A 13,998-nucleotide genomic window follows, 5' to 3' on the forward strand; every position below is an offset into this window, starting at 1 on the left:
CCATTAATGCAAATGTTAGGGTGACAATCTTTCATTCAGAATACCTTGTCCACTGGGATAAATTCTTGCTCTGACACAAACGAGAACTGGACCACCCTGATAGAATTGCTAACTGACTTTGAAAGTCACGGTGCTGTGAGATCGGGTTTTAGTCAAGGCTCTTTTCTGACTTCTATTTGGGAACCGTTCAGATGTGATTTAATGTAGTTACATTAATTGGGTTTAAAGACGTCAAAGGTCCTAAACTTTAGAGGAGTGTGGTTTTGTAATCCAATCTTTTAGAAATGGGAAGAAGAATGGCTACTAAAGAGGGTTGCTAGATTAATGAAGATAGCATTTTGTGTTAATGGAATTGCCTCAGGCAGATGAGCAGAGGCCAACAGTGAAATAAGACGCTTGGATGTTTTGGCTGCTTAGTTTGGAGGCTCATATTTTGAGCTATGCAAATAAGTGCTTTGACATAAGTGCTATCTCAAACCATCAGATTATTCACTTTCTGCATATTCATTGCTAAATGGTTTTCTAAAACCATGGAATTTTAGGTTTAGCAAGATAGCATCCTCAAAATTTTGCCGTGGCGCCCAATTAACCACACTAAAGATTTTCCAAGTAGATGAATTCAGGGTGATCAAATGTACGGTAACTCGTTTAGTCCTACTTTGCAGATTTTGCGGAGTCCCGCTTTTATTCTGTGTGTCTTTCCAAGGGGTTCATACAGTACATCTTTCATGAAGCTGTGTGAGTGATTTTCGGTTGAAGTTTCATAGTCCTTGGTTGGACCTTCATCCTTTTTTGGATGATGCAGTGAGTTTTATTATAATTCTGACTTCAATGACGCCTATAAACATGATGCAGAAGCCCACTTGGGCTTATTTTGTTATGAGAAGAAAGATAGTGGGAGAAAATGACAGTGGTGCCTCGCTTAACGAATGCCCTGCTTAACGAAATTTCCGCTTAACGAAAGGTTTTTTCTAGCGGAGGTTGCCTCGCTAGACGAATTCGTTTTACGAAAAATTTGTCTAGCGAATCGCGGTTTCCCATAGGAATGCATTGAAATTCAATTAATGCGTTCCTATGGGCAAAAATAAATTCAAAAAAAATTCAATGCATTCCTATGGGATTCGCTAGACGAATTTTTCATTATAAGAAAAGACCCGTGGAACGAATTAAATTCGTCTAGCGAGGCACCACTGTACTGTCAGGCTTAAGAGCAATACTATATATCAGGCACCCCCAAACTGCGGCCCTCCAGATGTTTTGGCCTACAGCTCCCATGATCCCTAGCTAACAGGACCAGTGGTCAGGGATGATGGGGATTGTAGTCCAAAACATCTGGAGGGCTGAAGTTTGGGGGTGCCTGCTATATATAAAGAGGATTTTAGTCAAACTGCCATGGCTTTCTTGCTCTTTTTTAATTTTTAGAAAGAGCTTTGAGTGAAGGTTGGTCCTTTCCCCCTCCTTTGTACCCACTGGGAAACTGACAAAACCTGGTGTACCTGGAACTGAGTATGAAGAGTGCAGCTGAATGGGACACAGGTACGAGCAGCCGGAGGAGGTACTATCCACCTTGGGCCTGCCCATAAAAAACAGGTTTAGACTGAGAGACCAGGATGATGTCTGCTCTTTCCAGGAACTCTTTTCATTGTATGATTTTTGTGGGTGAGCTGAGTTTGTTTGGGCCCTGGGTGAGAACCTAGAGGCTGAGAGGGAGGGTGTGTCAGAAGGAAAATAGATTGACAACTATTTATATATATTAGTAACTTTATATTACTGTAGCATTAGAAATTAATCAATCAACGACTGAACAAAATATCAAATGTTTACAGTTATTCAGTAAATGAGTTGCAAGAGGCTGAATGACCATCTAGCCTAGCTCCTAAATTGCTCCCTAATGTGCAACCACTGTGTGCTGCAACTAGGGTTGCCAGACTCAATAGAGGACAGGACTTCTGTGCCTTTAATTGCCCTGCTCTCTTTTGAGTCTGGAAACCTTAAAGAGAAACCAGCAGACCCTTTGCTTGGAAATTAAACAAAGGGTCTGCTGGTTTCTCTTTAAGGTTTCCAGACTCAAAAGAGAGCAGGGCAATTAAAGGCACAGAAGTCCTGTCCTCTATTGAGTCTGGCAACCGTAGCTGCAAGCAGAGAGATGGATGTTTCCCCCCAGAGAAAATAGCTCCAGATTACTCAAAAGTGAGCTCAGCCAAACGTAAGCTTCATCAATCTAAGGACAGGTTACCAGTGTCATGCATCTCGAATTATCATTGAATGAATGCCATTTACTTTGTCAGTAATTTTTCAGTGAAATCCTGTGCCCCAGTTATTGCTACCTCAGTTTTGTAAATCCTAGATAGTGTTGGTGACTGGGAATGGGGAACATGTGTGTTTGTGTCCAGATGTTGTAAGTCCAACAACAAATGGAGAGCCAAAGGTTCCCTGACATCATCATTCCATATTATGGAGTGACCTGGAAGATGGAAGATGCTGATGGATTACCTTTTTCTAGGCTTAACTCTCCTTCTTTAGAACAGAATAATTGTGTGGAAAGCATGCATTATATAACTGACTAGCTGGCCCTGCCACGCGTTGCTGTGGCGTTGTGTTAGAAATAAGGAAGGAAGGAGTAAGATAGTTGATATGTCAAAATTTCGATGTTGAAGCTGTTCGTCCCTTGAGATAAGCAGCAGACATGGATACAGAACAGGCTTTAAGCAGTCTTGATGAAAGGTTAATATAGAAACTTTTCCCAAGCTGGGGGGAATCAAGCAAGAGAGTGTTGGAAGACTGATGCCTCTTGATCTGTGTGGCTTACAGAGATTGATCTCTTACAGCTGGGCCTATAACCTGTAGCTGTGCAATAGAAATAGCAAACATAACAATAGAAAGCTTGCTGTCTAATTAATTGATGAGATGAGGTAAGTTGAGTCAACCATGAGGGAATGCAGGGGGAGGAAAAGGCGGCTGCTTGGTCGTGGAATGTGCCCATCTGATTTCTGCTTAATTGGAGTCGCTTGCATGAAGCAGCATGGCAGCTGTAAGCTGTGAATATATTTAGCCAGCTGCAGTGATGATTTGATTGAAGGGTAAAGGTTTTTAATAAATTGCATAAACCAGCCACTTTTGCTTATTGGAGATTCAACTGTTTGCATAAGTTAATCGACTTTAGACATGGATAATTTGTGGCTGTTTCTGGCCTTTATAAAAATAAGACAGTAACAGGTTACTAAAACTGTGTTCTGTTGCTATAGGCACTTGAAGTTGCTTCATGCTATTGGGTATAAAACTATATCCTGATTGGTAGAGGCCCTTGAAGGTCTCAGAGTATTTCCCAACATTTTAAACCAAGGTCCCTTTGGTGCAGGAGTGGTTGGGTTCAAATGGTAGGAGGCACAAGTGGTTGTGGTCAGTACACCACCACCCCTCTTGCAATTAGCACTGTGGAAATATTTCCTATTCACGCCCTTGCAAATAGCAGTTTCTGGGGGTCCAGTCCAAACTTTGGAGCCTTGCATCAATCAAAGTAAAAGGCCTTTGACCCTTCCCTGCTTTGGTCCCTGTCTGGTTTGGACTTCTCACAATTTGCAGTACCAAGAAAAAAGAAATCTGTTTGTTTTAATGTTGTTGGGTTTGTTTGTTTTTTTGCAATACAAATTGCAGGTGCAGGGCCCCCAATCAGGACCACAACATTAAAGCCCCCTACCCTACAGTATTGATTTAAGTCTTGACCCATATTCTAGGTTAGGATCTGAGTTCCTTAAAGACCACCTTTCTCTCTACATATTCCAGAAATCATATTAGGCTTTGCTGTAGATAACCACGACCTCGTGAGGCATGGCGAATGAGAACCAGGGCAAAAACTAAACGGCAACCTTGTTTGAATTGCAAACTTCATTTGGCTTTGTTTGAAGAAGAAAAAATACATACAGTACAGTTATGCCCAAATTATTTCTAAAAGAACATTGTGTCCAAAAGCTTATTGAAATAGTTGCCTTGATCTAGGGCTGTAATGCTCCATTTTATATGTTTATCTCTGTTTTTAATGGTCAGTGCATAAAGTTCTTGCTAATATTGCATTGCCACTCTTTACTCTTTGGACCGTCCCTTGCTAACAAGATTATGCCAGAACCCTTGTCCATCTCTCTTCATTGTTTTGCCTCTTCCTCAGATAATATAATGACTTCTCAGACCTTCATTACTTTGTCCTAGCTTTATCAATGTACCCAGTTTTCACAATTTATTTTGGAGGGGAGCGAGGAGTGGGACATATATATATATATATATATATATATATATATATATATATATAAAGATCGACTTAATGAGGACTGAACTATATCATATTGAGAAGCAAAGTTTACCAGGAGTCAGGTTTTGCAACGTTGATGAGTAAGTGTGAAATTGAAAGCTTGGTGGAAGCAGAGGATACAGTTCAGCAGTAAAACACCATTTGGAGCATGTGCTTTATATAAAGGCCAAGATTTAAATTCCAGTTCAGTGATCCAGCATAGCAGTACTGGGAAAGATCTTTGCCCATGATTGGAGTGTTGAGAGCAACAGAAGTGGCTCATAGTGGGTAATATTGAATCCTGCTTTTATTGAGTATAAAGATAAGAATGCAAAGCCAGTAGTGCAGGGTTCATTTATTGTCAAAATACTGTTGATGGTCGTCTTTACTAAAAAGTCTAGCAAAACATTTTTTAAGACCCATAGTTTTAAAAATCTGGCATCTTCCATAAATAGCTGAGAACCAATAATATAGATATGGAGCTGGCAATATTTAATACAGTTTTCAGAAACTGCAAAGCAGCAGTGACTATATATAACCATGTATTTGTGGTTCTGTATCTATAAGGTAAAAGGTAAAGGACCGCTGGATAGTTAAGTCCAGTCAAAGGTGACTATGGGGTTGCGGTGCTCATCTTGTTTTCAGGCCGAGGGAGCCGCCGTTTGTCCACAGACAGCTTTCCGGGTCATGTGGCCAGCATGACTAAACCACTTCTGGCACAACAGAACACTGTGACGGAAACCAGAGCGCATGGAAACACAGTTTACCTTCCCACCACAGCGGTACCTATTTATCTACTTGCACTGGCGTGCTTTCGAACAGCTAGGTTGGCAGGAGCTGGGACAGAGCAACGGGAGCTCACCCCATCACAGGGATTCAAACCACTGACCTTCTGATTGGCAAGCCCAAGAGACTCAACGGTTTAGACCACAGTGCCACCCACATCTGTATCTATATTGTTACACTAGCCCCAGTTCCCAGTGGTGAGACTCTTCAGGAGTGCAGCAAATCAATGTGGAATGTGTACGATATCTTGAAAACAGAAAACTTACCACTGCGGTCTCCTGTGGAACGAAACAATTGTGGTAACAGAAGCTGAATTAAAAAGATGTCCAGGTTAGGCTGCAGTGCTAATCCATTTGCTTAGCCTAACTGCGGTTTGTTTGACTATCTCAACCTGCAAGAATGAAACAATGGGTTATTTTATGAGAATAACCCACAGTTTTAAACTGTGGTTTGTTGTTGGCTTCTGTATCCTGGCTTGCTTTAACCATGATTTGTCAACAAATCTGAAGCCAGGATTCTAGTTTAGTCCTGGTTCGTTTCAGTGCCCTGCTGCAGATGGCTCACTAAGCAAAAGAGGCATAAGGCAAGATCAACTAGAAATATTTGTTTATTTATTTATGTACCAGTATTTAATTTTTGAAAAACTTCCCATGAAACATCTGAAAGTGATTAAAAATTGAAACACACACACACACACACACACACACACACACATTCAATTCTAATAAAACTACTCCCTAGGCTAAGCAACTTTATCTGGCACTTTTCCAGAAGTAGTCCTTCCTTGCATCAGGCTCCTTCCTGCATTCATTCTTCCCCCTACAAGCCTTCAGTCTCAAGCCAACCTGCATGGTTTTGATCAGGCTTCCTCAACCTCGGCCCTCCAAATGTTTTTGGCCTACAACTCCCATGATCCCAAGCTAGCAGGACCAGTGGTTAGGGATGATGGGAATTGTAGTCTCAAAACATCTGGAGGGCTGAGGTTGAGGAAGCCTGGTTTTGATGATTCTTTGTGAGGAGAGGGAAACTCAAAGGGGCGTCTGCCTAATTTATTGACTTATATCCAGGGCTGTTATGTTGAAAGGACAACTTAACTCTTAGGCTAGCATGATTGTTACACCTGTGGAGGTTAAAAACAACTCCCAAAAGGATCCAATGAATACTGATCATTCCTTTTTCTGTACTTTAGGGTCCCCCCCCCATTGGTGAGAAACCCATACTTATGACTTTAAAGTACTTAACACCTGATAATCTGGATGGTCTTTGGGGACTAGTTTGATAAAACTGGCCTTAAAGGTACTGATCACTGATGGGTAATGGGTGAATTTTGGAGGGGCCTGTAAAGGGTGTGTGAGCATCTGCTGGAAAAGAATGAAGATATCCTTTTGCCTCCAATATTCATTATTTCAGTTAGCAGGTGAACTTTAAAGAAAATCCAACAGAGATGAAGACAGGAGTCCTGCTGAGATAAATTATTTTATTCCACTGGGTGGTAGGAAAGGGTTAAAATCATAGCTGCCAAGTTTTCCCTTTTCTCGCGAGGAAGCCTATTCAGCATAAGGGAAAATCCCTGTAAAAAAGGGATAACTTGGCAGCTATGGTTAAAATAGCCTCATATTTGGAAGTGTCTGAGATGGAAAGGAGGACTGTCTGCTTTGGGGCATGTCAGATGGGAAGTGACTGAGGAAGTGAGGGGGGAACAAACCACAGTTTCTTTGGTCATCTGCAGTACTTATCCTGGCTTGTTCAACAAAATATGGTGTTAAAACCCTCCAGCAATTCGCTTAGTGTTACTTATGAGGAAAGTTAATGTTTCCCACAATGAAACTCATTTTGTGACAGTAGCTGCTCTGTTGTCCGGCTAAATAGTCAGTGTGCCTTTCACAATTATTCCCCGGTCCCAGTAGCAGATTTCTATGTACCATCCTGAGTATTTTGTTCTCTGCTCTCTTTTCATTAGTATGCTTCACGTTAATAGGAGAAGGTTAGGTTAAACAGTGTATGAATGGCTGTTAAAAGCTCCTATTTATTACGGTAGTTTAGCAAATCAAAGGCATGCTGTGGAAACAATGCAGTTCAATGATCCACATTCATTTTGAAGCGAAAGGAGATGCTGTTAGGAACATCAATTGACAAAGAAGGTTAAGTTTCTCTAACTGCAATTGTGATAGTTACAGGTAGGTAGCCGGGTTGGTCTGAGTCGAAACAAAATAAAAAAATTCCCTCAGTAGCACCTTAAAGACCAACTAAGTTTTTATTTTGGTATGAGCTTTCATATCTGATGAAGTGTGCATGCACACGAAAGCTCATACCAAAATAAAAACTTAGTTGGTCTTTAAGGTGCTACTGAAGGAATTTTTTTATTTTGCAATTGTGATGTGATGCAAGAAACCTTGTGCTCATGTTCGCTCTCTGTTTCCCGCAGTGCAACTGTGAAGTGTCTGGAAACTGTGATTTAGCATTATACGTGGGTGCCATCCTTCTATGAGGGTTACCTTGAATTGGAGCTTGCTTCAGTTGATCCTTGTAACATTAAACCATGGCTTAGTATTACATGTGCTGGCAACCTATGTGTGCTACCTTGAATTCTATAGAAGAAAGGCAGAATATAAATAAAATTGTCTTGGGTAGTGATTTCTTCTTATTTTGGAGAGATTATTCTAGGGGTTTTCTTCAATGGCCCTCTGGAATTATGAGTAACTGAATGAGTGAACATTTTAAAAGCAACTAATCTGCTTTTAAGTAGGGGAATATATATATATATATATATATATATATATATATATATATATATATATATATAATGTATGTATCTCATGGACAAACCATAAACAATGAACAGTGTGTGGGCAGATTGGCTACTAAATGGTTTTATAGGACAGTAATTATTGTGGATTTATTTGCTTAGTTGTACTGATCCCAAACCTACACCTGAAGACTTGTACATGGTAGGAAACTAAGACATTTAACTTCCCAGACGCATAGCAGGACCCATTGCAGCAAATATTTTTTCATGGAAAGATGCATGTCTGCCTGGATAGCTCAGTTACCGGTAGTTAGAGCATGGTGCTGATAATGCCAAGGTTGCAAGTTCAATCCCTGTATTGGACAGCTGCGTTGTCCTGCATTGCAGAAGGTTGGACAAGATGATCCTCAGGATCCCTTCCAACTCTACAATTCTATGATTCTTTGCATTTATAGGTAACAGGTATGCATTTATAAATAGCAGAGGTGACAGGCTCAAGAGTCCAATGTCGTGGCATTGACAGAGCTTTATCATGCTTCAACTATCCAGTCTTCCTCTAGTTTTCTATAGAATCTGCACCAGTTTGCTTACAGCAAACACTCCAACTGGCTAGTTGTTTGTATCACTAGTGCTGTCAGCTTCCACACGAACATTGTTAGGGGAAATATTTTTGTGTGTAATGGCAATTTCAAGAGTTTCTGACAAACTTGCCTTCTCCAGATCTAGCAAAGCACCCATCTGATAGGTTGTGTTGTCTATGCATAGATTTATGCTTTGATGTGTAGCATTGCTAAACTTTACAGTAGGCTAGTTGCAGCCAGCTGGGCAGCAGCTCGAGTTGTTTCTTCTCAAGTTTGTCTCCATAGTTGAAGATGCCCTTCAAACTTATTGCATCGGTGAAGTTACTGTACCTTTTGGGTCCTTTTGGGTCCTTTGTTGCCAATAGGCCAGGGTTCTTCCTAAAGGCACATTTTGTGAACTGCCCCTTAGATCTTTGGATGAAGGGCAGTATATAAATGTAATAAATACATAAAATAATAGTCACTGTTAAATACTGCGAACATCCAGAATTCAGTAGGAGATCTGATGCTGGGCCTGTGCAGAAAACCTGTTGCATAGCTCTGTATGAATCTGGCTCAGGCTGTATAGTGGCCACTGAGAGGTCTTTCGGCCCACCAGGGTATAGATCAGGCCTGGGGGCATCTCTAACGGTGTACATGTCTGTTCACACCTTTGATCCCATGCATGGTCTGAAGGTCTCTGGGAAGACTTAATTTGGCCCAGTGTGAGGTGACAGCTTAAGAATTATTAATTCTAGTAGGGTAGATTGTTTAGTGGAGTTCTCTTGAGTAGATTCTGCCAGCATTAATGACTTGGTGGAACTTCAATGTATCAATGGTAGTAGACCAATGCTGGTGGGTCTACAAAAGAAGTTTAAAGACTGTCTCAAGGCAAATCTAAAAAAAATGTAGTATAAACACTGACAACTAGGAAACACTGGCCTGCGAGTGCTCCAGTTGGAGAACAGCCTTTACCAAAGGTGTCATGGGCTTTGAAGACACTCGATCTCAGGACGCAAGGGAGAAACGTGCTAAGAGGAAGGCACGCTTGGCAAATCCACACCATGATAAACTCCCACCCGGAAACAAATGTCCCCACTGTGGAAGGACACGTGGATCCAGAATTGGCCTCCACAGTCACTTACGGACCCATTGTTAAAACCGTGTTTATGGAAGACAATCTTACTCGGATACGAGTGATCGCCAAAGAAGAAGAAGAAGAGTAGACCAATAACACTTGGTTATCCCTATCAGAGCGCCATGTCCTACAGTGGGTGAGGCAAAGGAATTCCTAGCTCTGCATTGCCTAGATTCCTGCAACTTCCTATTGAGCAACTGGTATCATAGACACTACATAAGTCACAGATATTCCATATGGTTAACTTCCAGGTGTATTTATCCTTCACCTAGTGAAGGTCGCATCGGCGGCTGCTGCCGCCTCTCTCCTTTGTTCAAGTTTAAAAAGGATGCCAACCATATGCTCAGGTAGGAACTGTTTGGCACTATTATGTACTTCACAATGGTCCTCCCAGTAACCATTGTAAAAAGAGGTGGAGGGGGATGTGGACTTGGGTTGAACATCTGCAGTGACCCTTGAATTAAACAAGTTTCCCAGTGGCATAGAAAATACAATAGCTGCTTGCCTAACGGGAATTGCTTACTCTAGTAATTTTGTGTGTTTGCTTGCTGCTCGTTCTAAAAGGCTTGAAATGTGAATATCCTCATGCCTTTCTTGGGGCAGGGTACATGGAAGTGCTGTTGATTCAGTGTTGCCATTTGTTTGCATAATAACATCAATGTATGTGGTGTGTTTCCAATAATGTGGGAAAACAAACAAAAAGAGGCTCTTGCCCAAGGAACATGCATTCTCTAATTTAGACAACAAAGGGGATAACAAAATAAGGGAAGGGAAGGGCAGACCATGTATATTTGTTCTCAAAACACTCAGGTGACCACTGGTTATTCATTTCTTTATTCAGTCTTTGTTTGGACTTGTAAGACCTGAAGCTTGAAGCATGAAGAATTGGTCCAATAAAATAAATAGTTGTGGTAAGGTTAGGAAATTGGGAGCACTGCACAGGTTTTCATACTCCTCCCCCTCCACACATTAATTCCTCCTCCTTCTCCTCCTCCTTCATTTTTTTAATGAGCTAATTGTAAAGCCATGCTATTTTTGCTAGCTATGGTTCATCTCCAAATCCTAGTTTGCAACCATGGTTACAAGTGGACTCGCAAACTTTGGTTTCAGTAATTCAGTTAACAATGGCAGAAATGCTGTAACACAAACATTATGCTAGCTGAGCTTGGCTCAGAAAATGAAAGGTAGTGGGGAATCCACAAAGGTAAGGAGGGAAGACCCTGCAAGCCTGAGAAGAGAAGGGGTAGGAGTCTACCAGCTTTGGTGCATTGGAGTTCCACCAAGTAATTAGGGCTGGCAGAATCTGCTCAATATAACTCCACTGAATAATTTCATGAGATGCTCCCAGCCTGCAAGTAGTGGCTATGAGATTCAGCAGTATTGTATCACCACAGCAATCTTCTACATTTGCAGGGCCAATATGACTGCAGAGATCTTGACTGTTTAGATAGCCTGTTTGTGTATTGGAGCCCTGATTTGGGTGTACCACTGACTGCTGTTCCAATAACCCCAGGCTGTGGTCTTGGTTCACTGTAAATAGCCTGCCAAAGTGCTGAGCCAGCAGGGCCATAGTGCACTGTGCAGGTGCAACTCCCACAATCTGAGCTGCTTAGTCAATACAATGTCTCGGTCACCACCTCAAATATCTTATCAGGCAGTAAATAAGATCAATCATATTTGTACAGGGTGTTACCTTTATGCATTGTACCCTGTCCTCTTTCACATAAAAAAATGCACCATGTGCAAAAAGCTTAAATTACTTCCTTGTTGCTTTTTGCAATGTGCAGGAAAGGCTTGCTTTTTTAATTTTGCAAAGCCAGGAGTGAAATAATTTGTGTGTGTTTCAGTGCCAGTTACTGCTGTGGCTGTGGCGGAATAATAAAAGGCAGATTCAAAGGATGAGTGGTGTTGGTGGTAGTGAAGGGAAATGTACAGCATTTCTCCACTGGAAATGGTACCAGAGTGGATAGTATGGTACTTGGTTAATAGACTGGCCTAATGGCCTATAGAGAGGCCACACTGGCAAAAAAAGAGGACACACGTCCTCTAAAAAGAGAGCCCTTATTTGTATAAAATGCACATATGCATAAATGCAAATTTTAAACCATTTACCCTAATTTAAATAGAAATGCAATACATCTCACTATAGAGGGGAATGTTGCGACCAGGTGACTTGTGTGCCAGCTCATTGTGCTGTCCAGTGCTATTGATGGGGCAACTTCAAGGTTTTCACTTCTTATTTGAACCTGAACTTAGACTTTCAAATCAGAGGCCTGTCCTCTGTAAAATAGGACATCTGCCCACCCTGAATTTTTTAGCTAAATGTCATCCCCTGTGGTTTCCATTTGGTTCTTGGGTTACCAATTCAGAAGAGAATGCATATAAAGGAATTATTGGTTTCTCATGTGCAAAGTTGCCCACTCACAATCAGTCAAAGTAGCTTCTGGCCAGACTCATCCGTTGCTGACAATTGCATAAAGAAGTGGTGTCCTTCTGCTTTCTAAATCAAAACTTTTAAATAAACCCAAAACTGTGCTTTATGCGTGCACATATGTTCCTCTGTAGCTCTAATGTTTCCTGTTTTTATGCCATGGAGTTTTCACTGCGACTGTCTAGGATTTAACATGTTGCCCTCTGCTGTGGTTGAGAGCTGCATTTCTTTTTTTCTACAGCCCTATAGCTTGTTGCGTGCAAAGTTTGTACGCTAGTAAAACAGTGTCAGTCCTCATTTGAATGGGAAGGATGTCCAGCTAGAGTTTATTAACAACAGAATTAAAGTCTGATTTCTCTGATCCTGCCTCAGATAACCTAATGAAAGCCACATAACAATGGATAACATTATTTTGCATCAGAAGTTGGAGAGGAGGAGGTTGTAGCCCTTTAATGGTTTTATTCTTTTGCAAACATTAATCAGTGGTCAGAAAGACTTGACTAGAATTGATCCCATGCCCAGATGGCATGTCTGGGGACCAATTGAACTGCCCCAGCCTTTCTTCACTAGTCCTAGTTGGTTCATTTGGCTGGCAGGGAGCTGTGCCGGACATGCCATTGGTGCAACAGGCCTCACGGTAGGAAACAGACAACATGCATCATGGAAACACAATTCTCTGTACTGCCATTCTTTCGGTCTTCCATGCCATAATGAATGAATGCCATAGGAAATGGCTCTCTGTTCATATGTAATGTCAATTCAACTGGCAGTAGGCCTGTCCCAGATGTTTTATAAAAACGAAAGCAATTACAACTAAATCCAACTTTAAATGTTCTGCTTCAGAGGTCAGCAACTTCTTTGGCCTTGAGAGGCCACATGAGATGGTGGGGCACTGGCATCCTTATCTGCATCCACACATGCACAGAGGAAGAGGGAGGCAACGTGGCTGCAGGTGTGGGGTAGGGGATGAATTAGGCAGGGGTTGACTGGACAGTTGACATTGGACCGCAGGGAAGAGGTTACCCACTGGGATCTTGAAGTGAACTCTCCTTGGGGATTTTTAAGCAGAGGTGGGATGGCCACCTGTCATGGATGCTTTAGTTGAGATTCTTGCATTGTAGGGGGTTGGGCTAGATGACTCTTGGGGTCCCTTCCAACTCTACAATTTTAAGATTCTATGATCTACTTGATAGACCGAATCCCCACATAATGGAAAGGACGTTTTTAGTTTTACTGTGTGTTGGGGTAGGAATAGGTGTTTGACTCTGTGAACTTTGAGTTCTGTGATTCTCTGAGTGCTCCACCCTGTGCTCTGCGCAGCTGGGCATAAATCCCACATTTATGTTTGCTGGAAATTATATGGTTTTGTCGCATGTGAAAAAATGAACATAAAAATAAAACACATTCACACTACATGGAGGTTCTACTGTCCATCCAGTTGTTATCCACAGATTCACAACGTATTACTGTATGCCCAAACGTCACTGCATGCACAGGTGATTTAAATATTGAAACATCTGGGGTTTGCCCACTTCCGTACTTCTTGTGGTTTGCTGGTCGGCAGCAGTCATTTTCAGTCAGAAACCATGGAGAGGGAGGGGAGAGAGAAATCAGAGAGCAGGAGAGATCGGACAAAGCAGTTTCTCCTTTGTTTCTCTTTTTCTAGCTGACTGCAGCCATTTTAGGAAGAAACCATGGTGGCAGGAGGGGAGAGAAATACAGTACAGCCATACCTCAGTTTAAGTACGCTTCAGTTTGAGTACCCGTCTGGAACGGATTAATCCAATTTCCATTACTTTCAATGGGAAAGTTCGCTTCAGGTTAAGTACGCTTCAAGTTAAGTACTCCGTGGAACCATTTGGAATGGATTAATCCACTTTCCATTACTTTCAATGGGAAAGTTCGCTTCAGGTTAAGTACGCTTCAGGTTAAGTACAGACTTCCGGAACCAATTGTGTACTTAAACCGAGGTACCACTGTAATGGATTAGAAATGTTCCCAAAGCAATCTGTGGAAAACGTGGACTCGTTATGCAAACGTTCAACTAACGAACCA

General features: G+C 41.6%; 1 protein-coding gene and 1 long non-coding RNA gene across 4 annotated transcripts in view; both read left to right on the plus strand.

Moving 5' to 3' along the window:
- Positions 1-13,998, plus strand: part of ITPK1 (inositol-tetrakisphosphate 1-kinase) — a 132,554-nt gene that overhangs the window by 43,324 nt on the left and 75,232 nt on the right. The window lies entirely within an intron of this gene.
- On the plus strand, positions 7,878-13,981 carry LOC132591810 (uncharacterized). The gene is made up of 2 exons (XR_009557238.1): positions 7,878-13,763; positions 13,871-13,981. It is a non-coding gene; the product is annotated as an uncharacterized LOC132591810 (long non-coding RNA).

Source organism: Zootoca vivipara, chromosome 1 (assembly GCF_963506605.1).
Source record: "Zootoca vivipara chromosome 1, rZooViv1.1, whole genome shotgun sequence".
NCBI classification, from domain to species: Eukaryota; Metazoa; Chordata; class Lepidosauria; order Squamata; family Lacertidae; genus Zootoca; species Zootoca vivipara.